Raw genomic sequence first — 25,068 nt, 5'->3', positions numbered from 1 at the left:
AAACTGAAAGTCTGTCCAAGTCTCTGGCAGGGAAATGCCTATGACTGTCTCGTAGAAAGCTACTAGGCCAGGCGCAGCAGCTCATGCCTGTAATCCCACCACTTTGGGAGGCCGAGGTGGGTGGATCACGAGGTCAGGAGATCGAGACCATCCTGGCTAACACGGTGAAACCCCGTCTCTACTAAAAATACAAAAAATTAGCCAGGTGTGGTGGCGGGCACCTGTAGTCCCAGCTACTCAGGGGGCTGAGGCAAGAGAATGGCATGAACCTGGGAGGCGGAGCTTGCAGTGAGCGGAGATCGCACCACTGCACTCCAGCCCGGGTGACAGAGCGAGACTCTGTCTCAAAAAAAAAAAAAAAGAAAACTACTTAACTACCACCATCCAGTTTCTTGTTTGTAGAATCGAGAGATTCCACTAAAGGATCGCCACCCCAAATTTGATGGGTGCACAGCCCGGCATACAGAAATGATGTTAGAACAATGCCTTCCTTTCACACTCTGACCACAGTGGCAGCACTGTCTCTTGCTTCACCTGCAGCTTCTGACTCCCAAATCTACCTGCAGAGACTGCATTGAAGTAGGTGACTTGGTGATTCCCATCAAAAAGGAAGACGGGGGAAGAAATGCTCCTGCAAACAGTGACCAGCAAAGAGGTGGTCCTACCTAAAAGGCTACCAACCATGCAGAGGAGAATCCAAGACAATCCCACGCCTCCTCACGGGGATTCCCTGGTGGTGACATTATATCTCTTTTGATCCCAGAACACACTTGCTCTGTGGCATCCCATTATCTCCAGGATATTGACTTCTTCACAAAACTCTTCCAAAAGCATGCTTATTTGTTTTCCTTTTCCCCAGGGGACTTCAAAACTCTTGAAGCACTCACATCATGCATGGAGCCCTCCTAAGATGGCCAGAAAACTTTACCAAAGAAAGCACCTAGAAATTCAGGCAAAAGCAGAAGGAAAGATGGATGTGGAAATGTTGACCCAATTTCCTTTACCATGAAATGTTTTAATTTTATTCCACTTCTTCAAAAAGGAAGCCCCTCAAGACTCCAGGCCAAGTAGTCTCTGACCTCTCTCCATCTCCTTCAGTTCTCCCTTCTCTCCCATGTTCCCAGGGGATGGTAGACATGGTCCCCAGATTGAGGACATGGAAAGAGCTATTGAGGAAGTAGAGACTCGGGGCAAGACAAGTATGTCCTTCAATGCCTTTGGACTGTCTGTATCTTTCTGTCATCCTCAGGTTTAATGAAAACCACTTCTCATTGGCATGCATGCCGGGGCCTCAGAAAATAAGCAAGTCACTGACCATGAGTGGCGGCTGCAAAAGAGCCTCAAATGCCTCTCTGGGCTATACAAGGTCTCTGGGCTATTCACAGATTTTCCTATTAAAAGCCCATGAGCTCTCAGGAATGCCAGGCTTCTCCACATGTGTCCCTGCCTCAGGCTTTCCAAAGGGTTGGCTAACTGTCCAGCATTCAGTATTTGGCCTCAGCTTCCCTCTCCATTATATTAATACGTTTCCATCTGCCCAGCTTCCTGTCTACTGGCTTTTGCTCTTTTTAGCCAAAGTGTAGACAAAATCACATTTTCCTCTTTTGGTTAAAGATGCCCCATGGTCATATCACATGTGCTTCAGCCTCTTTTTTTGTTTTATTTCTACCATTTAATTCAAGGCTTTTGTGAGACCTTTTGACATTTATCCCCCACGTTTTCCAGTTACCCAGTTACCTTACAAGGAAACAGCCTTTTTAAGGCTTTGCAGAGTGCTTAGCCCAGTAAACAAATCACTTCTCTGCTGTTTATTTGTTTGGGACAATGAAGACTCTTGTCAAGAAACAAGCATTTCCACCTGGCATTTATGATCAATTTCTGTAGCTATTTAACAAGGCCATGAGCTTTTTGAGAAAAGTCTACCTACTCTTTTGTCTTATACAATTCATGGTTACTAAAGGTTCTTTTCTAGCATCATGAATAAAACATCAAGAAAAATAGACTGGTCTCTGCCTTTTATTTATGAATCTTGGTTTTTCTATAGAATAAATACTCACCCTTGTATGTGTCTCCACTGTGCCTAGTCTCTTATGCAGCTCACTGGGAAGGTAGACACAGGATCTTTGTGCCCATCCCATAAAGGGCCAAACAGCACTGCATGCCGGGAAAATGTGTAGAGATCAGTGCAACGCAATCCTCACCAGAAAGGGGCTTTGTGCAAATTGTGAAGACAGAGGCAAATAGGTTTTTCCATATTTCATCACGCTAACTTGTTACAGCAAACACACTGGACTTGTACCTGAAATGAAGTCATGTTTTAAGAATAAATATTAAGCAAAACAAGCTGTAATGCTGCTCAGCACATTATGGTTTTCTGAGCTGTGCTTCAGCTGTCTGCTTCTGCTGTCCAGCAATGACTCAGAAACGACTGAATGACCACAATGAATCAAAGATCTGGTACACACTGAATTTGCTGAAACCATCATCCCTCAGATTTGGAAAAGTCAGACCCAAACAGTATAGGTCTCTTTGTGCCTTAATTACTGAGATAAGTGGACAATCCTTGGTTTCACTTCAACTGGCCCAAGGAGGCTTGGCTGGAGAGATTGTTTCCACTCTCCTGTAAGCTTATAAACAAATCAGGAATAATCTGTCTTCCTTGGCTCAAGCTTGGTTCATTAGCAGAACCAGAAAACAAGGCTCCATGCCAGGCTCTGACAGCCACCACAGCTACACGCCGTGTGACTAATCAGCACTGGCAACACATGTACTTGGGTATCCAAGAGCCCACCACAAGGGAAGCCCCCTTAGACTGGAGGAAAGGGGGAGCTGGAGGAGACCCACCCATCATGTCTCCAGCCTCTCTCTCTAGACAGACTCAGGGCTAGGCAGAAGAAATAAGATGCAGGAAAGAATCCCTCCTAATTCACCCACAAAAGCCAACAGAATTCAACATGCATGACAAGACTCTTGGAGTGGACATTTTCAGTTCTCTGTGGGCAAAGACATCAGCAACAGGACACGCTCCCAGGACTTGCCAATCTCCGCCTACTTGCCTTCCGAGTGCTCCTGATGGCTATGCCGACCAGGATTCAATGAGAGTGATGACAGTTGATGCTAGCCCCAACTCAGCTGCCATTTGAGAGGAAAGGCCAAGAAATTTACCCAGGTATCAAAGCACATTTTCATTAGAACCTTGCCTACCCCACATCTAACCTTGATCCCGGGTTTGTACTCAGCAACGCCAGCGCACCCCAGAGGTCCACCTACAAATTCAACTCTGAGTTCACTCCACATGGGAATATTCTCACCTACACAAGCTCATTAGAGGTGGGTTTCTAGTTATGATAAATCAATAAGAAATAAGTCTATTTTAACTTACTTGAAGAAGCAAATTTAATAACTCTAGGACCAAAGAAAAATAGCATATTCTGATCAGCTTGAGGTTCTATCCACTGCACTTAGAACAGTGCCTTTCAATGAACATTTGTCTCCTTTTTCATTTTTCTCTTTACTAGGATTCACAGATAAAGGTCTATGGACATCCTTGGAACTTCAGAGATCAAGTTCACGCAATCCTCACCGGAAAGTAGCTTTGTGGAAAATGTGAAGAAAAAGACAAATGGATCTTTCCTTTAGATATGACTTGCCTAAGGCTACTTGACTACACAGTGGTGGAGCCTGGTTTTCAACTGAGAGCTTTGTGGCTTCTCGTTTAACACTAGTTCCCACTATATCATGTTGCCTCTGTTCTGTAGTATTTCAGCAAGAGGTTTTCAGGTGGCTATGCTGGACCAGTCACTAAGGTAGGTGCTGGAATCCAGAGATGAGTATGGTAGTTTCATCCCTGTCCACACGTGCTCACAGTCCCCAGTACAAGGTGGCAAAAGGGCAGAACAACCCCTAGAAATAGGAGGCAGCTGCTCCCTGAGTGCAGCCTCAAGTGACAAATCAGCATTACGCAGGTGACTCTGGGTGGCTGGCATGGGTGCTTCTGACAAAACCTCTGCAGAATCAGTGTGGGAGGGCACTGCACACCTGTTGAGACAGACAGTCCTCATCCTGGAGTTTGGTTAGGACAGCGTGCACACACACAGAAGCACCAGAGGATTTGTTAAGGCACAGATTCCTCCCACCTACCCCCACCTCAGACCCCTGATTAGGGAGGGCAGGGCAGGGCTTGGGGAATGTGCACCTTCTAAAACATTCTCAGGGGATATTGATGCTGCTGGTTCGGGACCACCTGTGACCCACTGGGATAAGAGGCTGAATAAGAGGGAAGGGGCAGAGGCACAGAGGACTGCTTCTCTTCCTGTGTTAGAGGAACAAACTACGGATCTGACAGAGGTAAACTGGTTAATTAATGTGTGACATTGTTAGGAATGAAGAAGCTGAAGTATGACTTTTGCCTTCATGCACCATCTTATTTTCTCCTTCTCCTCTTCTCAGGAATCCAAACCCCACACAAATGGCATTCAGTAATGTTAGCTTCTCTCTCTCTCTCTCTCTCTCTCTCTCTCTCTCTACCCCTCTTCTTTCTCTTTCTCCTTTCTCTTTCTTTTTCTTTCTCTTTCTCTTTCTCTCTCTCTCTCTCTCTCCCGCCCCCCTCCCTCCTTCCCTCTCTGCTGCTTTCCAGGAAGGAAGTTTCTGTAACGTGGTGACATTCATGTGCAGGAATTCAGCATTACCACCACTCATAAAGAACAATCCCCAGGGAAAGACTGAAGATTAAGTCAAAAGAATTCAGCAAGAATGAAAAACACTCAAGCGTCAGTGGAAAAGAAATTTGGGAGCTTTTTCTTACTGATTCCACATTAAAACACGACAGGTCCAGTATCTGCTTTCTGGATTTGGTAATAATAATAGAAGCAGAAAGTAGGCAGTGGTGAAAAGTGGTAAGTAGTCATGCATCACAATCACGCAATCTACTGATACTACACACAATAATGCCTGGTGTCTACCTGCTACACAAGACCAAATCAACTCCACCTTCAACACGGTTGTGTTGTTAATGGGTACTTATTACTTTCTTGTCTTCCTCCTGCATTTGCACTACCTGTGCTGCTATTGTTAACAAATATTTTAAAATCTAAATTATATTATTTAATCCTGTTAACAGCTCCATTAAGTCAGCTGGAGAGCTGTTATCTTTGATTAAAAAGATTTTACATACAGAAGTTACTTACGCAGAATTCCTTGTAAGCGTAATCCAGCTGGCTTTGAACTTGGGCCTTATGACTTCTACCCTGTCACTTCTTCACTTTGCCATCCATAAATATGTACAGAAAAAAGATTCATGAACACCACAGCTCACTAAAACAGCCTATTGCCCCACTAAAAACTCATTTTATTATAGACAAACATTTTAAAGAGCAAAGGAATGACAGTCAACCCTTGATTTCTTACATAATGCAGTTCTGCCTTTCATGAAGGGCCTGTAAGGGCTCTAAGAGAGTGCTCCGAAACAGACCTCACACATGTGGAAACCGGACACAGGACAGAGGTGGCCCCATATGCCAAAGGGAAGGGAGTCTTTGCAACAATGTGGAAACCGGACACAGGACAGAGGTGGCCCCATATGCCAAAGGGAAGGGAGTCTTTGCAACAAATGGAGCAGGGAAAATTGCACATGTGTTTTTAAAACGTGAAATGGGATTTCTACCTCACACCAGACACAAAAATTGATCCACATCCATTCATAAAAGATATCAAAAAGAGGCCAGGTGCAGTGGCTCATGCTTGTAATCCTAGCACTTTGGGAGGCCAAGGCGGGTGGACCACCTGAGGTCAGGAGTTCGAGACCAACCTGGCCAACATGGTGAAACCTCATCTGTAATAAAAATACAAAAAAATTAGCCAGGCATGGTGGTACACACCTGTAATCCCAGTGACTCAGGAGGCTGAGGCAGGAGAATCACTTGAACCCAGGTAGCAGAGATTGCAGTGAGCCAAGATCACACCATTGCACTCCAGCCTGGGTGACAGAGTGAGACTCTGTCTCAAAAAAGAGAGAGAGAGAGAGAGATAATTCACATCACCAAGTAGGAGAAGATATTTCCTCTAGTTAAAACAAAGGATTAATATCTAGGGTATATAAAGATCTACACATCTACAAGAAAAAGACACACAAAGCAATAAAAAATAGACAAAATGTTTGAACAGGTTTTTTACAAGAGGGGAAATCTAAAGAGTCAGTACATATGTGAAAAAGTTGATAACCTTGTTAGTAATAAATGAAATGCAAATTAAAGTTACAATGAGATACAATTATACTCCTACTAGATTTAGAAAAATAGAAATGTATTTTAACACTAAGTATTTATAACATTGCAGAACAATGTGAACTCCCATTTAATATTCTTGGGAGTTTGATATAAATACTTCAGAAAACTTTTTGATACTTTCTGCTCAATTTAAAGATGCATATACCCTATGGCCAAGCAAGTCCATATCTGAAAACATATAAAGTTATGTACCCCAGAGAAACTTACAGGAAATGCACCCAAATATATGTAAGCTAGTATTCAAAATATCCAAAAACTGAAAGCAGCCCATATATCTATCTGCATGAAAGTGGATATGTTGTGTTATGTTCATACAATGAAATAATATAGAGCAATTGTAATCGATGAGCAACACACAACAATATGAATGAATTTAACAAAAGACATATTTAGAAGAAAATAATCTACCATGTGATCCCACTTCTATTGTATAAAATCAATAAAAACATTACAGCCAGCTCTCTGTATCCATGAGTTTCACATTCACAGATTCAATCAACGGTTGATCGAAAACTTTTGGGAAAAATATCAGTAAAAAATAAAAATACAACAATCAAAAATAGTGCAAAAAAATATATATCAACTATTTACACAGCAATGGCATTGTATCAGGTATCAAAAATGAACTTAGAAGTGACTGAAAGCATATGGGAGAATGTGCATAGGTCATATGAAAATAACACACCATTTTGTATCAAGGACTTGAGCATCCTTGGATTTCAGTACTCACAAGGTGCCCTGGAACAAATCCCCCATGAATACTGAGGGAAGACTGCATCCTTAGGGATACGCACAGGGAGGTAACGCAACATAAAGAAAGCATGAGACTGATTGACGTAGATGTTCAGGACAGTGATTACCTTTAGTGAGAGGAAGGATGTCGCAATGAAGAAATAGTACAAAAGGGTGTGTGTGCTGTATTCTCATCAAGGCTGACTTTATGGCTGCAACCAGCACCATTGCACAAAGCCCATTCTTAGAAGACACTGTATTTGGTTTAATGCTCTGCCTCTGTCATCTTGAAATTCCTTTTTTTTTTTTTTTTTTTTTGAGATGGAATTTCGCTGTTGTTGCCCAGGCTGGAGTGCAATGGCATGATCTCCACCCACCGCAACCTCCGCCTCCTGGGTTCAAGCAATTCTCTTGCCTCAGCCTCCCAAGTAACTGGGATTACAGGCATGCACCACCACGCCTGGCTAAATTTTTGTATTTTTTTTAGTAGAGATGGGGATTCTCCAAGTTGGTCAGACTGGTCTTGAACTCCCGACCTCAGGTGATTCACCTGCCTCGGCCTCCCAAAGTGCTGGGATTACAGGCGTGAGCCACTGTGCCTGGTCAAAATTTTTTATAATTTTTTAATAAGGGGACTCACACTCGCATTTTGCACTGAGTTCCATAAATAACATAGCCATTCTTGATTTTTGTTACAGGGTATTTGCTGTATAAACTTGCCCTTAGTGTTCTGTGCACTTTAGGGAATGTGTGCTATATTTAATAAAAGAAAATCATTAGGAAAATACTATGAAAAAATTATTTAAAGCAGAGGGGTTGTGGGTTAGGCCACTGATATGGTGCCGGTAATGATGTTCTCCAAACTGCACTGAAAATTTTATCAGGGTAACTCTCACTAGTCTTTCCTCAGTAAGGGACTCAGGGGCAAATTGTATTGTTTTCCAACCTCTACCAGCCTGTAAACTACTCTCTTCATCTGAATCAAGTCAATTCTCAACCCATAATTTTTATGTATTAAGTCCATTCTGGAAGAAAGTGGGGAGAAAGGACAAATAATATATCATTGACAACTGTAAATCATGACATCCCTAAGAGAAGAGAGAGGTGGAGAACTCTGCAGACTACTCTGGCCACCATTACCCAAGTTAACTTATTACACCTGGAAAGATTCAGAACGGATGAGTCTCAGAAAGTGAGTTGCTGAACACATAGCTTTCCCCAACGTGGAAAGAAAAGAGCTGAGGACAGCCAGCTTTCGATGGTGGAGAAGCACTGAAGGTACCTGGCGCATGCGCCGCCCCAAGAGAATCATGGAGAGACACAGAAATGTCTAATCTAACACTGAAGGACAGGGATAGGGATGGAGCTGGAAGTCTCAGCACCCTAGGATGTACAGGTGAGAGCCAGCCTGCAAGAACTTCTGAATTCACCGTCAACCTCCCTGATTTCTCACTAGTGAAGAGGGGCACACCCTCTTCACTTACAAGGTTAGGCAGCCAGGGTGGGACCCAGCTTGAGCTTAGCCCATACCTCCTCTTGGGATTCGCATGTGGCCAAGGGCTATGGCAGGGTGGAGGTGCAGTAGCCTTGCCTCTGTCTGTGTGAGTTGAACTGAGTTGGGATAGAGTTACATTGACATCCCTTTCTACTCTCCCCATCTGGGGGTTCTTCAGGAACATATGGAGAGACATCAGCCTTACTACACTCGGTTTTCTCCAGAGTTGTCTTAATATCTTCCCCAGGAAATGAAAGCAGAAAACTGTCATAAAAGTTCATATGTAGATCTCTGGCTTTTTAGAAACTTCCCCTTGCTAGTTTATAAACACGTCGAAGGATGGGTTTTTTCCTCTTGACCCAAGCTTATAGAGCAGAGCCTACTTCCTAATGAAGGATCCTTATGTGGAGGAGAGACCCAGCACTGGTCCAAGTGTCACCCTCGAGGAGCTGCGGGAGGTGGGCAAGGCATGAAACCCCTTTGCAAGTATTTTCCAAACACTGGGAATCAACAAGCAATCTCTCTCTAAGTGCCTTCCCGTCCCAGAACTTGGGTCAGAAAGCTTTCCAGTTCTACTTTTCTACAAATGCCTGGGAAGGCTTGAAAAGTACGAAGAATCACACCTAAATGTGAATGAAGGATCACAAACTATTGTGTGTGTACATGTGCCTCTTCGTGTATGTGCACGTGTGTGTATGTACGTGTGTGTGCATAGGTGTGTGCACGTGTGTGTGTGTATGCAAGTGTGCACATGTGTGTGCATGTATGTGTGCGTGTGTGTGTGAAATGCAAAAAGAAAAGAAAGTCTGCCCAAATGGAACAAGCTGGAGGTCTGCCCTGGGAAGCAGCGAATTTAATTCTCTGTGGATCTGGCTGTGAAGAAGAGTGAAGCTGTGGGAGTAAAGCATGAGGAGGAGGAAGATAAAGTAAAACAGAGAACTCTGCTATTTTAACAGTTTATAAAATTTTGTCTTTAAAATCTTTTGTGACTCTAAAAACAGTTTCTGAGGAAGGAGGCTGCTGAGTATCGGGAAATGTTTAGTGAGCTGAGGGCCAGAGAGACCTTGCTTCCCACCCCCTCAATTATACCTCCCTGGCCACCAAGGACAGGCTTGGGTTTAAGAGAAGTAATCTTAATGCTAACAGTGGCAATTCACCACGTAATAAAATGTAACGCCGCGTTCCCTCCAGCCTCTGCCAGGCCTCTGTGGAATCCGGACTCAATCACCTACTGCTAAGGGCCGCCCGAGCTGTGGGTGAGAAAAGACCGCCTAGTGGGCCTTCTGGTTCTTACTGATTTATGACTTGGGCGAGTGGATTAACTGCGTTGCTTCCGTTTTGTCAACAGTAAAAAGGAGATAATGGTCCATTCCTCACAGGGTTTTATGAGGACTGAGTCAATACTCATCAAGGGTTTTAAATGGCACCTGGCACATAGCATACTTTGGCCAGCTATGTGTCCTGGACTAAAGTTCTTAAACCATGACCCCCTCATTTCCCACATTTGTAAAGTGAGGGTTCCCGCTCAGCCCGCAGTCACCGCCGGCTTCCCCACATCCGGGCCCACCCAGCGGCACCGCCAGGGCAATCAGCTACTGCCACGCCACCCCCAGCCACGGGCAGCCACACGGACACCACCCAGCCACCCCCAGCCACAGCCAACACGGGCACCGGGGGCCACACGGCCATGTTGTCCCAGCCATGGGCATGCACAGTCAACGCAGGCACCAAGGGACACACAGCCACACCACCCCAGCCACAGGTGGGCACAGCCAACATGGGCACCAGGGGCCACACCAATAGCCCCAAGCAGGCCTCAGCATATTTCCCTTCCATTTTCATGGTACAGTAGAAACTAAAAAGGGAAATTCAGAAGACCATCCCGCCAAAAAGGAAAAGCACACGTTAAAATGGTTTGAAGTCATGTCCAAAACCTTTCCATTCACTCAACCTCAGTCTTGTGATCTTGCAAAATGGGATTAAGTAAATGACAATGGTTCTGTCACCGGGTGGCTGTAGAGATTAAATAAGATAATGTAGGTTGTAAAGCTCCCTGTGGCTGGCACCATATGTGCATTTGATAGAACATGCTCTTATTGTCATCGTCATCATCATGCCAGATACTGATTGGAAAGTCCATCCCATCTCTTGCTACCAAATAATCAGCTTTTCAAGGGCAAGGACTGTGTCTTCCTCATTCCGATATCCATCACACTACCCTACATTGTAGAGTAACTGGTTAAAATTATGCTATAATCTCACTAAGTTGAATAGTATATTTAGATAATTTGTCCTATTGGTTCTCAGCACTGACTGTACATTTAAATCACTTTGACCAGCTTATAAAGTACCTGTGACAGTTCTTTACCCCAAGCCAATTAAGTCCACATTTCTAGGGGAAGTTTTCAGGCATCAATATTATATAAAAGCTCCCCAGAGGACTCTAAAGTACAGCCAGAGCTGGGAACCAGTGTGCCTGTCACTCACTCCCTGTTCATCCATTTATTACTGACTACTAGGTACCAGGTATGGCTGTGGGCAACGAAGACAAAAACATAAATGAGATGCTGCTCATTCTCACAACCTGCAGCGAACTATGCATAAGGCCTTCGTTAATAAATTATCACAGCACGGGTGTGGGTCCTGAGATGGAATCGTGTACACGGGGTACTACACCTGCTAAAGGAGAACACAAAGTTCCTTTAGAGGAAGAGAGATTTTCAAATGAGGGAGAGGATTAGGGAAAATGAACTTCCATTAATGGATTTTCATGATTATGCCTTCAATGTAATTGTTATGAGACAAATCCATGTGGAGTCTGTTTATGAAATAAACACATTCCATTGTATGACATGTAAATGTCATTGTATGAAATATAGAAATATGTTGGTGGAATGATCCACTAAAGGATTCTTATAAGAAACTTCTTTCAGAGCTGCTTCTTTGCTCAGCAGAATTACCATTTTCCTCCTTTCCAGCACTGTGACTTACCAAACTTGTTTCCCTACCCACCTTGAACTCCAGAAATATTACAGACACAGTTCTGCTCATTAGTGAATATTGTGTTTAAACTATGGCTAAACTATGAGAAGTTTTTCTTTTTTTTCTTTTGGCCCACTACTCTTAGTTTTGAAATTACTTCAAATTCTCTGTTTTGACATGATGGAAAGAAAACAAATACTAATTATTTCAAATAATTTATCCAAATGTCCTTACCCTATAATTCCTTCACAAAAAAAGCATCTACGCTTTGCATTCCTTACTTAAGCCAGGTTAGAAATGGAGAAGGGGCAACACAGATTTATTAAATCCTTATCATGTGTCAAGCAGTTTGTAATTTGCTTTATGTATATAATTTAAATTGATTATTTTAATAATCCCATGATTGTGGTACTAACCTCCCATTTTAGAAGAGCAGAAGAAAAATGAAATTCAGATACAGTGGGGTTAGTCCAATGAGGTGTTGAATGATATCTGCCTTAATGTGGGATCTATTATATTTCCAATTAGTACCTCTTCTCTCAAGGTTTGCTGTTTGGTCATCAAATATTTCACATCCCTTCCAGCGATGTTTCAAATGCAAACCCTGAGTCTCAGCCATTTCCCATCATGTACGTGCACTCCTTAATTTAATAAATTAAATCTATTGCTAAATGAGGCACATCCAGAGCACTTGGTGTGATAAAGAGTTGAATCATAAATGGATTCCGCCCTTAAGGGAATTTATAAACTATTAGAGGGAGGAAAACACACATATAATAATTAAAACTTGTGCAGCAGTACAGCTCTATCCAAGACAAGGAACAGCTGAGGCTTTCTCCTCTGCTGCGCATCATACTGGGAGGCCACTGTCAGGCAATCCCCATGCAAGTGGCTGTTGGGGCAGGAGCAGGCACTGAAGTGGAACCAGGGAGAATCAGGTACTGGAACCAAAGAGAGAAAACACTCACGGTGCCCAATAGTATATCTAGAACTGTAATGTACACAGCCGTCTGACTAAAGGGCTGCTCATGATTCCCCAGGTCTAAGGTGGGCCTGAAATTCTGTGATTCTAACAAACTCATACAAGAGGCCTGGGATGATATTTCAAGAACAACATTTTGAGTAGCAAAGGTCAACATTTTAAGTTCAATCGTGTGAGTGTGGAGCTGGGAACAGGCCAGCAGCCTGCAGGTCATGGAGGGACACACAAGTAGGCAAAGACAAGGATGAAGTGGAGGTCAGAGGGCTCCCATTCACACCATCCAGCTGGCCATGACACCACAAATTCACTGTCATTCCTCTGTGTGCACTAAAAGGTGGGTGGAGGAGCCAGTTTAAAGCATGCAATGATGGGACAGGTCATCATTCAGGGCTTTCATTTAAAATAATTAGTCCAAAAAAAAACTGGAAATGGAGCTATTACAGGAAACTCAGTGATTCTGGCCTCAGTAAGAAACAAGAGATTTGGGACCAAGTTAACAAACATCCACTATTATTTTGGAGCAGTTGAATTTTGCTCATCTCTTCAGCTCATTGGTTGTCTGTTTCCATGGTGGTGGTTGTAGGTTTGTCTTGATTTATTTTTGGTCATGGTGGAGTTTGGAGATGTCAGTTACATTCGGCAGCAGAGAGACCTCGTAGCTAATGTTGTGGACGGGGCCAACACAAATCTGTTTTGAATGAAAGAGTTGAGTCAAAAGTGCTGTGTAAATACAACCTAAGCATTAGTCATTGGGGTTTTTTTAGAACATAAATTGGCCAGTTAAGAGTGCCCCCTGTTTGTAAGAGAAAAAATACCCTATAAAGTACAATCTTAATTCAATACCAGAGTACTATTATTTATTTAGCATTAACACAAATATGACTAATTTCTGGCGTATGTCTTACTGAGTGTTGGAATTTTGAATTCCAATTTTGAATTTGTCTTCTTCACTGTTTGCTTTATGCTAGAGCATGTAGTTTCACTGATTTTCAAAAGGAACCTGACTTTTCAGTTCTGAATCATAACTTGAAAGCGACAGCCACAATAATTTGACAAAATAGTCCCTCACACAAACTTCATGCCCTGTCATCTAGTATAGACTTCCAAAAGCTCAGCCATTTCCCCCAGAGAGCTCTGGAAGTGGAAGCCAAGGGCACATAGATTTTAAAAAATGAAGTCCCAGCTGTTCTGGGCCAGTCTTGCATTCTGGGTGAGTACTAGGCATGCAAAGTAAACAGTTACTAGGATGTTAATAATCTGAGGAGCAAACTTGGCCATCAAGTTTAGTTCTTTGTTCCTGGAAAATAATAGAATCAGGTGCTTGTGAACAAAGAAAGGCTGCCTAGCTGGTTCCAGAAGGATGAGCCATTTGAATCCATGGTAAAAGAAGAGCTAGAAATCAAGTTCACCTGAAGAAAGGATCCAGGAATTCACTCCAAAATCCAAGTGGGAGACATTCTGCCCATGTATGCTTTGGGCTCTCGACAACTTGGTTAATGTGAATACTATGCCACTTAAACCATCTTCCATGCCCCTAAACATATGATGGAGTAGGGCAGGTGAATGGAGGTGGAGGTGAAACCTACTAGAAGATGAAGAACACCGCAATACTGCAGTTGCAATATGGATATATAAGATCTAACACCTACATAGGGCAAACCAGCCTTGAATCTTACATAATCCTTTCTCCACCATGCACCAAGACAAGAACAGGGCAAGGAATAGGAAGAAAAAAGGGGTGGAGGTGGTTATTTTTAGTCCTAGTTCTCATTTCAACCAGGGACTATCACTCTCCAGACTCAGCAGATGGCAGGCCAGACAGTTTTGTCTGATGATCTAATTAGTTTTCAGCACCTCATTATCACCTCACAATGGAACCTAGAATAAAAGCTTAAAGTGCAGAATGTTTAACCGGCTTATTTGAATGCAGTAAAGTGAGTTCTTTAAGTTAAATTCTTTCATCAGCAATGGGCTTTATCTACTCAGGAGGCATTTGAAGAGAATGAAGATTTAGGTGAGGACTGTTAATAAAGTAGCATGTCTCTAATATTGAAATGCTGTCAAAAATATGATGTGGTATTCCAGATATAACAGAGATAAGCCACAACATTCTGTAGTAAAAAGAAACTGAGAACCAGAAGAACTGAATTCTAGTTTCATCTCTGCCACTAATTAACCATATGGCTAGAGGCAAGTCAGTTTCTCTGAGTGCCATTCCCTTATCTGTGAAATGCAAACACGGGGCCAGGCAGATGGACTCTACATTTTCTTCCAGTTCTAATATCCTCCTATTTAGCAACACTTCTGTAAGGTCAACTCTGCAGCCTTCTACAACACACTTAGGAGATGTAATTTTTTCAGATAAAATAATTTTCAAAATTGCTAAGCATGAGGGTTTTTTTGGAAAAAAAAAATAGAGCATAATTGCTTCGGCAGTGTCATCTCTTTCCAGCAACAGCGTTCAACACACCCTACGTCCAAATGCACTGGCTGAGCTGGCAAATGCCTGAGCTGAATCCATGGAGAGTTAGCAGCCTATGGAGGTTCCACAGTAGCCAACCTCAAAATCCTTCGCAGGACAACTGCATCAGTAAGGACTGCTGATCCCTGGGGACTCTCAGGGCAGTGTGACCTTGCTGAGCCTGAGAGAGACTGTGGGGCAGACATGATGTTCTCTACTTTTTTCAATGTCTGGCTCCCACTTGCTGCTTAATAATGTTGCATAAAGACACAGTACAAAGTATTTTTGTGCAGTGGTTAAAATGCACCCCAGATGCAGGATTTTTTACCTGTTGGCATCATATCTTTTTCTACCCAAAAGGGGTAGTCACACGTGCCTATTTAAATTTAAATTTAAATTGACATTAATATTAGATGAAATTTAAAATTCAGCTCCTCCTTTGCACCAGCCACATTACAAGTGCCCTGTAGCGGTGGTACTCACTAGTTGGCATTTCATAGATAAGGGAATGGATAGATGCATGGTTGGTGCACTGGGGACCTCAAATTGGGACAGTGTGGATCTAAATCATTTCTAATTCCACTGGACAGTGCTGATCTAGACTGACCATTCCTGACTCCATGAAATTACTTTTTGGTTTTGACTTAGAGTACACAACCAGCACTGAAACATTCTTTGTGTGTTAATACCTTAAGAGGCAGGGTGGGGTGGCTCACACTTTTAATCCCAGCATTTTTGGAGGCTAAGGTCAGTGGATCACCCTAGGTCAGGAGTTCAAGACCAGCCTGACCAACATGGTGAAACCCTGTCTCTACTAAAAATACAAAAATTAGCCAAGTGTAATGGTGCACACCTGTAGTCCCAGCTACTCAGGAGGTTGAAGCACAAGAATTGCTTGAACCTGGGAGGCAGAGGTTGCAGTGAGCTGAAATCATGCCATTGCACTCCAGCCTGTGTGACAGAACAGGACTCTGTCTCAAAAAAAAAAAGAAAAAAGAAAAAAAAATCATAAGAGAGCTACTGTAGGTCATTTTGGGCCTAGGAAGATGTGATCTAACATGGCATAATTTAGCAATTTCTTTAATTTGTCTTTGGAGAAACCACCAAGTGCTCTTACCCAAAAAAGTCAACTAAAATTGAAAAATCTCAGCTGGGAGTGGTAGCATGTGCCTGTAGCCCCAGCTACTTGGGAGGCTGAAGTGGGAGGATCACTTGAGATTGGAATTAGAGGCTGCAGTGAGCTGAGATCATGTTGATGCCACTTCACTCCAGCCTGGGCAACGGTGAGACACTCTGACTCAAAAAAAAAAAAAAAAGAAAGAAAGAAAAATCTCAGGTCACAGACAGATATGTTTTAAAAATTCTAGTCAACAATTTATACTCTTGATTATTTCATAACCTAAAATATCAAGCTTACTCACATACTTTATATATTTACATTTATATCCTTTATTTATAAGCAAGTAGATTTGCAGATTGTGCTGAAATATCATCTCAGAGGAAGAAGACTGCTAAGCTAATCTATACTTCTGTCCTCTACCCTCCTACTACTCTTTTTGTTTTGCTACTTTAGGCTTTTACAGTCCCCTTTCTGTATTCGATCTAGTTGAAAGGTTGGCTTTTGTTTGCATTCATGGCCTTCCCTTTGTGGAGATTTATTTATTTTTCCTTTTGATCTCTCTTCCTTGAAAAGGTTAATTCATAAATAAAAGGAAGGAGCTGATGATTATTTCTCATGACCACTAAAACTTGATCTTCATTGTTCTCTTCCTTTGAAGGATTCCTCCCCACTTCTTTACGTGAGGTGTTCTATTTGGAGCACAAGACACACTTTAGTTGCCTGGGTCAGATGTAGGAATTACTTAAAATTCATACAAACCCCTTCTTTTATAAAATATGGAATCACAAAATATTGGTTTATATCAGAAATTATTTCAACACTACCGTTAGGCTAGTGTTGCTCTCAGAAAAAAAAATAGTAGTATACGTGATTTTTGTAATTAGCTTCTATTTCTTTTTTCAGTACTGATTTTTCCATTTTCTCCTGGGATTCCTGCCTCCTCCCCTCTAGGAAGACATTCAGAAGATCTCAGTTGCCTGAGCCTAGGGGAGAGAGCTGCTACTGCCTGCCGTGTCCATGAGGAATCAGCCCGATGGGGAATGGAACCAACACAGAAGAGAGACAGACGTGAGATGCAAATGGGGAAACTGCAGGCTGGGGACATCTTCTGAGCCTCCAAGTTCAACCAGCCTGACAGCTAGTCTGTCTTCACTCCAGAACCTTTTTCAGTCCTGAAGTCTGAAATACCTGTAGAATTTCAGTGGAGCCTGCTTCCTATGGGTTCCGAAATTCTTTATCATGCACGGTTTAAATTGTGAAAACCTCTAGAAAAAATGTCTTAACTTGGTAATAATTTAATGCGAATTATCTTTAAAAAGTGGCATGTATTTTAACAGAGGAAAACTTTTCTCAAACTATCCAATTTGCAGTAGCACAAGAAGGCAGTTGTGAGATTCTGCTAAAATTAATAGGCACATTGTTAAGTAATTATACAATATTAAAATATCACCAAGGGGACAGAACTGGAGATAAATGTCCTCATCTGGACTGGATGAAGCTCTTCTGGGAGACCATGTTATGAAGTTCTTTAATTTAAAAAATTACATTTCCAGGGCCTAATATTGTCAGAAAGACAAATAATCTGGCTCAGTAAGATATATAGATTTAGAGGATTGTACTTAAGGGCCTAGCACCGTGGCTGTACATCATTGTCAAGCAGGAAGGAGTAGAGCTACAGATGCTGCATCCCTGGATCGACCGTGCAAGTGTTAATAGAAAACGTATCCTTGAACATCTCTAAATCTGAGATGCCTGAGAGCCCAGTCTCTTCCTGATACATTGCCTTTGGATGCTCCCAAACACATATGCTGTTTTTTTGTTTTTGTTTTTGTTTTTGTTTTTGTTTTTTGAGATGGAGTCTCACGCTGTTGCCCAGGCTGGAGTGCAGTGGCGCGATCTCGGCTCACTGCAAGCTCCGCCTCCCGGGTTCCCGCCATTCTCCTGCCTCAGCCTCCTGAGTAGCTGGGACTACAGGCGCCCGCCACCGCGCCCGGCTAATTTTTTGTATTTTTAGTAGAGACGGGGTTTCACTGTGGTCTCGATCTCCTGACCTTGTGATCCGCTCGCCTCGGCCTCCCAAAGTGCTGGGATTACAGGCTTGAGCCACCGCGCCCAGCCACATATGCTGTTTTAATATAGGTTTATTATTATGTAGGTATGGGAAGGCCAGTAGATTGGAAGATGACTGACTGCCACCAGAAAGACAGATTATTATTCTCACAGATCCCAAGATGAGGAATATGGCACTCCATCGAGAGTCACACAAGGAAGCACCAGGGCCATCCAGAGGCAGAGGGAGTGAGGAACCGTGAGTAGGAACCTTCATTTTGGTATCCACTGGAATAAATGGGTATGGCAGTGTACACAGGCTTAGGATCAGATAGGGCTGTGCCTACTTATCTGGTGTCTGGCCATGTAGTGAATAGGGCAGGAGGATGGTGACCTGAGTGTCAGAGCCCCATAAAGGTGGGGCTGGGGGTGTGGGCTCCAGTTTAATTGTTGTCTTAGTTTAGGCTGCCATAACAAAATACTTTACATAGGCTGAGCAGCTTAAGCCACAAATATTTATTGTTTATAGTTCTGGAGGCTGTGAAGTCCAAAATCAAGGTGGCAGGAGATCGAGTGTGTGGTCAGGGTCTGCATTCTGGTGTGCAGATGGCCACCTCCTCGTTGTATCCTCACAGAGCAGAGAGCAGAGAGGAAATAAGCAGTCCCTCATGTCTCTTCTTATAAGGCCACTAGTCCTGTCAGAAGGGCTCTACCCTCATGACCTAATCACCCCCCAAAGTCCTCACTTACTAATATAGCCCATTGCAGATTAGAGTTTCAACGTATGAACTTTGGGGTGATACATTGAGTTCACAGCAGTTAGCTGGCATTTGAAGAGCGTGCTCATGTGTGAGCTGCTTAGTGTTTCTAGGAATTGGCTAGCCCTTAATGTCTCCAGGAATTGGCAAGCCTCCAGAGTCCTCAAAGCCCCAGATGTCAAAGCAACCAAATACAGACAGTAAAAGATACGGTTAATGCACATAGTTAATGGCTCACCCTCAACACCTGCATGGGTGTCTGAAGGGTGCTCTGGGGCCTCATATTAGGTGGCAAAGGAGGTCCCAGCTTTCCCATAGGGATGAAACCCTGCAGAATGTGCTGATAACGAAAGTAAGGCCAGTCTTGATGCCTGCCATTCACTGCCAACACTTCATTTCACAATTCTTGCTATCTGAAACACATGAAAGGTGTTCTCTTTCGTATGTTGTGTGAATTCTGGAAAACTGAACCAAGGAGCAGACCTTTATCCTCTCTCCCAAAACCCTCTCAAGAAAATTCTAATTTAAAAAATGAACTTAAGAGTTGGCTGGACCTTCCTCTTTTCCTCAAGGATCCCTGACACTTTTGCAGACTAAAGTTCTTGTGAAGACTTGTAAGCCAGGTAAAGGGCTACCTTCTCTGTTATTCAACGGTCTGTAAAAAATCACTAGCTCATCACCAGGATGAGCCTGCCTCCCAGGGACAGCACATCATCCTAAACGTCCCAGCCAGCAGACCTCTGCACTCTCCTGGTCAGCACAAGCACCCTGTCTTAACTCTCTTACCCTACACACAGACTGTTACCAGAATGCCAGGGTTTGGTCTAGGTTAGGTCCCATTTCTCGCTGCACAGAAAGCCAATCACTGAGACAATGAGTATTGCAAGGGAAGAAGGCTTTTTATTCTGGTGATATCAACAGAGAAATTGAGAGAAAAGTCTCAAATCCATCTTCCCAACTGACTAAAATTGGGGGGTTTATATAGCAGGGAATGAATGTGGCTATGTGTAGGAAGGACTCAGGGAGGGGTAAGGAAGCAATCATGAGGAATAAGGGGCCTGGCGTTTATTGTCTGGATGCCATGAGTCAGTGAGTTTCAGTCCCTGGCCGGGGTCAGTTTCCTGAGGAAGAAACTCAGATGAGATAAATGTAAGTTTCAAGTTTTAAGATGAAGGGTCAATTTCTATGTTTATTCAAGAACCTGTAAATATTACTTCTATGAAACAACTGGACCAATTTCAAGACCAGTGAGAAACTTGCTGACCCCAATGACGGCCCCTGCCCTCCAGAGGGACTGCACAGTTCTGAAACAGACCTCTCCCCTACATCTGGAAAAGGAATGCTCTTCCCTGTCCCTGCACCTAGAGAAGCCCGAGAAACCCCTTGCCTATGCCGCACACCTCTCAATCAAAAACTGAAAATAAACCAAAAAATGCAGCCTATCAGCCAAGAGTTGCCTGTCCCTTATCTCCAGCCTAAGAAAACCGAAAAGAACCCACTTAAACAAAACTGAACTTTTCTCTTACTTTGAATCTCCCCATTCCCTGGAGACCCCAACAGCCTGAACAAAGATGCAGAAGCCAGGAGAGAGCCCCAAACGCCCTGGAGCTCGTTCACCTGTAAGGGAAGCAAAACACTGCAGAGAGCAGGGCAGGACACAGCTGGTGTGCTAGTGCAGGAGGGCGGAGAATGTCTGTACAGGGCAACCTGGCTGCATGCTATCACCTGGCGGGCAGGGGAACACAAAATAATGATGCAGCTCACACCCCCAGAGACTCTGACTTAATTGGTGTGGGCAGTAGCCTGAGCACTGGGGTTTTTAATAGCTCCCTGAGTTTAGCCAAAGCTGAGAAGCACATCTATAAGAAGATATTGCAAAACATTGTTTCTGACTTTTTAAATGTGATAACAGAACTGGAAAGTCATGAATTCATAACCTGGAAGGACCAAGGGGATGCTTCCTCACAACAAAGTATATTGAGCACCAGAAATCCTTTTTATTTATTTAAAAAATGTTTATCTAGCACTTATGTGCAAAGCGCTGTTAAAGTACCTTAACAGTATTAACTCAATTACATTCATAATGAACCTATGAGATTGGTACTGTTGTTATCTACTTTTTAAATATGGTAAACTGAGGTGGGCGTTGGGTAAAGAACATCCACTTAATTCAAACATTCAAATAATATGAGCAAAAAGTTTGGATGGGAAGGACAGGCCATGGAGGGGGACACTTCTCAATCTTTAACATGCACACAGGTCCCTGGGATCTTGGTACAGGCACAGATTCTGACTCAGGAAAGAGGTTTGGGAGTCTGCCTTTCTAACAGACTCCTGGAAATGCTCCACAGTTAGCAAGGAGAATTAATTTGTGAATAACGGTGGTTCAGAAGAGGCACAAAGGATAGTAAAGGAAATAGAAGAAATTTTCCCTGAGGTGAAGAAAGCCTAAATTTTTAATGGAAACAGTTTATTTCCCCAGAAGGATTAATGAAAATAAAGCACTGACTGACCATGAGGGGCCCTCATCAGTATCCGGAGTGACTAGACAGCTTACCAAGTAAAAGGCATGGGACTCCATGGACTCCTGACATGCTACTAAAAGCTGGAACATGATTACAACCCATTTGGTTTTCCTGCAAAGAAACCTTCATCTGTCCAAAGCCCCTTCTCCGTGACCGGAAGAAAGGCATTTCAGGCTGGTGAGGACTGGAAAGAATGACTACAGCTCATTTTCTGAGGAAGCTTCTAGTGGAAGTGCCCAGCCTGGAGAATATTCAGTAAGAACAATGATCCTGAAACAAAAGAACCCAGAGAAAGCAGCAAGTGAGCCTTAAAATATCACAAATGTTAAACAGCAAAATTAGAGGGAGTCAGGAATTGCTTTGGGAAAGTCAGGGCATGGCCCTGAGAGTCAGGTGGGCAACTGGTTGGGTTACCTGTGAAAATGAATGGTTAGGACAAGAGCAGGTTGTAGGCTGTACAAAGCCTATCTTCCCAGTCCACTGGGCCTCACAACACTGCCTCTCATCTGCATCGGGGCAGCAGGTGGTACAGAGACAGAAAGACCCCATGCAGACAGCAGGCCACTGTGCCTCTCTCCACACCAGGGACCGGTCAACAACAGCAAATGTGGCCACCCTATCCCTCAAATCCCTTTACTCCAGCCTCAAAAGAGTTATTTAACTCAATATTTATGACAAAGAGAAAAGGATTTGCTGAAAATTGCTAACCCCACAAAATTGAATAAGAAATTTAGGCAGTTTTGTATACATTAACCTACCCAGGCTATGATCATTCTTTGACATTCAGAAAGATTTAGTCCCAAGACTTTTAGAAAACCCCAAGTTTAGGAACACATAAATGCTTGTGCAGTCTATGGGCTTTCTCGGGAAATTTATTGCTATTAAGAGCCATTTACATTCTGGGAATTTCCTTAAACTACATGCTAATCATCTTTCAATCCTCGTTAGGTTTTATCTCTGAAAGAGGACTGGGCAGCATTGGCTGGAGAACTTCCTGGATGGTTTCACTGATGAATCAATTGGCTGTCACTTGTGGGTTGGTAGCAAGAGTGAGGCTGGATCTCTGAGCATGCAGAGCCCATACCCAAGGCTGGGCCCTGGGGGTTCTGGTTTCGTGGCAAGAAGTCATGTTGTGGACTTGATGAGGACTCCCCTGTCACCCAGACTTGAACCCAAGAGAACAGTCAAACCGAGAAATGTTGTGCCTGTGGGTAAACTATAGCTCCCCAGAGGCTGCAAAGTAGAAAAACAATGCAGAATTTACAGCTTGATGATTTCTAGGAAGCTGCTTCAACTCTAACCCTGGCCAAATTTACTTACATTACTATTGTTCTTTTATCCAAATAAATAGATGATTTGGGTATATTAAATCAATCAAGTCAGTTTTACTTTCTTTTTCACATTACTTGGAGTGAAAATTTGGAGAAAGCACTCCTCACCCATGATTAGTGAATTGTTTCCTAACAGACATGACTGCTCCCCAGTGAGTTGTGTCCATGGAGTGCCAGGAACCATGCCCAACTGACCACAACACATCACCTGAGGACACTGGAGGTGTCACAAGGTCTCCAATAACTAAATGGGAAACAGGACCTTTATGGAAGGGGCGCACTGCTCTGCTGCAGGCAGGGCACACACTCTCTCTGGGATGTGGTCCCATGGCATGGAGAAGACAGACCCACTTCATGAGTCTGGTTTACCCTAAGCAAAAAGCTCCATGCTGCTGGCCCATCCACACAGGTGCCTTTGAGTGAGACTGGATCTAGTCACCACCCTTGCCATTTCCTCAGAAGCCTTACCCCTGCAATTCTGCAATGTGGCCCGGCACCTCACAACCCTTCAGACCCTGCACCTGTTCTCTCCGGCGGGTCCGCTGGCCCCGTAAGTGCCCTGTAGAGAAACGTGAGCTGTGGGCATTTGGTAGACCAGGCAGAGTGAGCAGACACCCCATGGCACCGTCCTACCTGATGACTTTGCTTTTTGAGGCTTGGTGAGCCTCCATCTAATAATATTAATAGTTGCTATCATGATATAATAGTTAAGATTTATTAACTGCCTGCTTTGATGTGGGCAGAGTTCTGCATATTTTTCCAATATTAGTTTATAGCTTTAACTTGCATTACTCCATTAAAAACACAGTAGGAATCAGATGAAGTTTACCTGGAAAGAAGATGGGCCATAGGCTACATTCACAGGGCAGGGAAGGGAAGCAGGGATGGCAACTTCAAGGGCCCTGGGAGGATTCCTAAAGGAGGAAAAGGTTCTGATCTCATATGTTCCTGTGGCTAGGCTGGTGTAGTCACTGGTCCCAATTTTAGCAAAGCTGAGGAACACTGTATCAATCCCAAAACCATACTATCATCTTACCAAGTGCTTACATAACAGCCGTGATGCATACTCTGAAGGTTTATAAGCCAGAATTAAGGACATTGTTAAAAGAGAGACTCCACCCACTGCGGCCCCAGCCCAGGACTTCAGGAAGCTCCTGTGGGCCAGCCCCGAGCCTTGACCACCAGCCCAATGTTGTGTGTGTGTGCTCTGCACCACACAGCCAGAAGGAGCCAGAGAAATCTCGATGGGTGTGCTTCTTGACGTCTTTCCTAGGTTTTTTTCTTCCACCTGTTTCAAATACTGTGTTTTCCCTCATAGCTGCCTTGCAGACACTAGCTCTCCTCAATCGGATGCTCCCACTAGCTGATCTAATTTCTTCCATGGCTTCATCTAGCTAAAATTCATATAATACATCCTAAATAAATATAACCACTCCAGACTTGTCTCCTGAGCTTCCAGCCTGGAAATGCAATAGCTGGGTGCCAATGTCACTTGGGGTACATACACCACAGACTCTGCAGTCTCATCGTGTTCCCTTACAAGGCCTGATATTCCCTCCTGGGGTCTACCTCAGTGAATTGCACCCATTTTCCAAAGGTGGGAACTGGAGTCAGTGCTTCCCTCCTCTTCTCTGTCTTCCATATCACGTAAATTACCAAAGTCTTGTTAATTACACCTCTATGTATCTCTTGAAGCTCTTTCCTTCTTTGATCTGTTTAATCTTCCCTGGTTTGATCTTTCAGCATTTCTCCCCTGGTTACTCCCACAGCACCCTTTGAGCTTTTCTGCTCTTAAGGAACTCTCCAAATTACCAGAATGTCGCATTTACTAATTTGCACATCTGCTCACACTCCTGTTTAAAATCCTCCTCTTTCTCTGAAGTTCCAGAGACTTCAGAATAAAATTCGACATCCTTGACCTGACATCTTAGGCCCTTCAAGATCTAGTCGTGATGTTCTCTGTAGCCTTGGCTTCATTGCACCCCTCTTCCTCTTCCACCTTCTGCTGCTGGCCCAAGCACAATTTGCTTTGCCCTACTCTCCTGCTTTGAAGCTCCCTGACTAGAGAGTTAAACTCCGGCTAAGCTCTGTTCATCCTTCAAGACTCAGTTCCTCTCTCTTCACATCTGCCTTGGCTTTTCCTACAAGATATGGTGACATCCACTGATAAGCAATCGAAAGCAATGAATTAGAGGGAGCAGAGAAGGATAGGAAGCAAGTTTCCCCCATTGCCTCCTGAGTTACTGTTGCCTCTGACTACCTGGCATGGGCTGTGGAGGAAACGCAGACAAAAGAAACACTGTTCTCTCAAAGGCCTATCCAGAAATATCAGAAGTGGCATCATGCACA

The 25,068-nt window shown here is 43.5% G+C and overlaps 1 long non-coding RNA gene across 1 annotated transcript in view; it reads right to left on the bottom strand.

Annotated features, from left to right (window-relative positions):
- Positions 1-12,536: 12,536 nt before the first annotated feature.
- LOC105492385 (uncharacterized) overlaps positions 12,537-25,068 on the bottom strand; it is a 50,654-nt gene continuing 38,122 nt past the window's right edge. Inside the window, exons 2-3 of the long non-coding RNA XR_011621700.1 lie at positions 21,421-21,658; positions 12,537-13,163 (exon numbers count right to left, since the gene is read on the bottom strand). This is a non-coding gene — a long non-coding RNA (uncharacterized lncRNA). The remainder of the gene's footprint in view (positions 13,164-21,420; positions 21,659-25,068) is intronic.

The sequence above is a fragment of the Macaca nemestrina genome, chromosome 4, assembly GCF_043159975.1.
Source record: "Macaca nemestrina isolate mMacNem1 chromosome 4, mMacNem.hap1, whole genome shotgun sequence".
NCBI lineage: Eukaryota > Metazoa > Chordata > Mammalia > Primates > Cercopithecidae > Macaca > Macaca nemestrina.
This window is presented reverse-complemented; position numbering and strand designations above follow the sequence as displayed.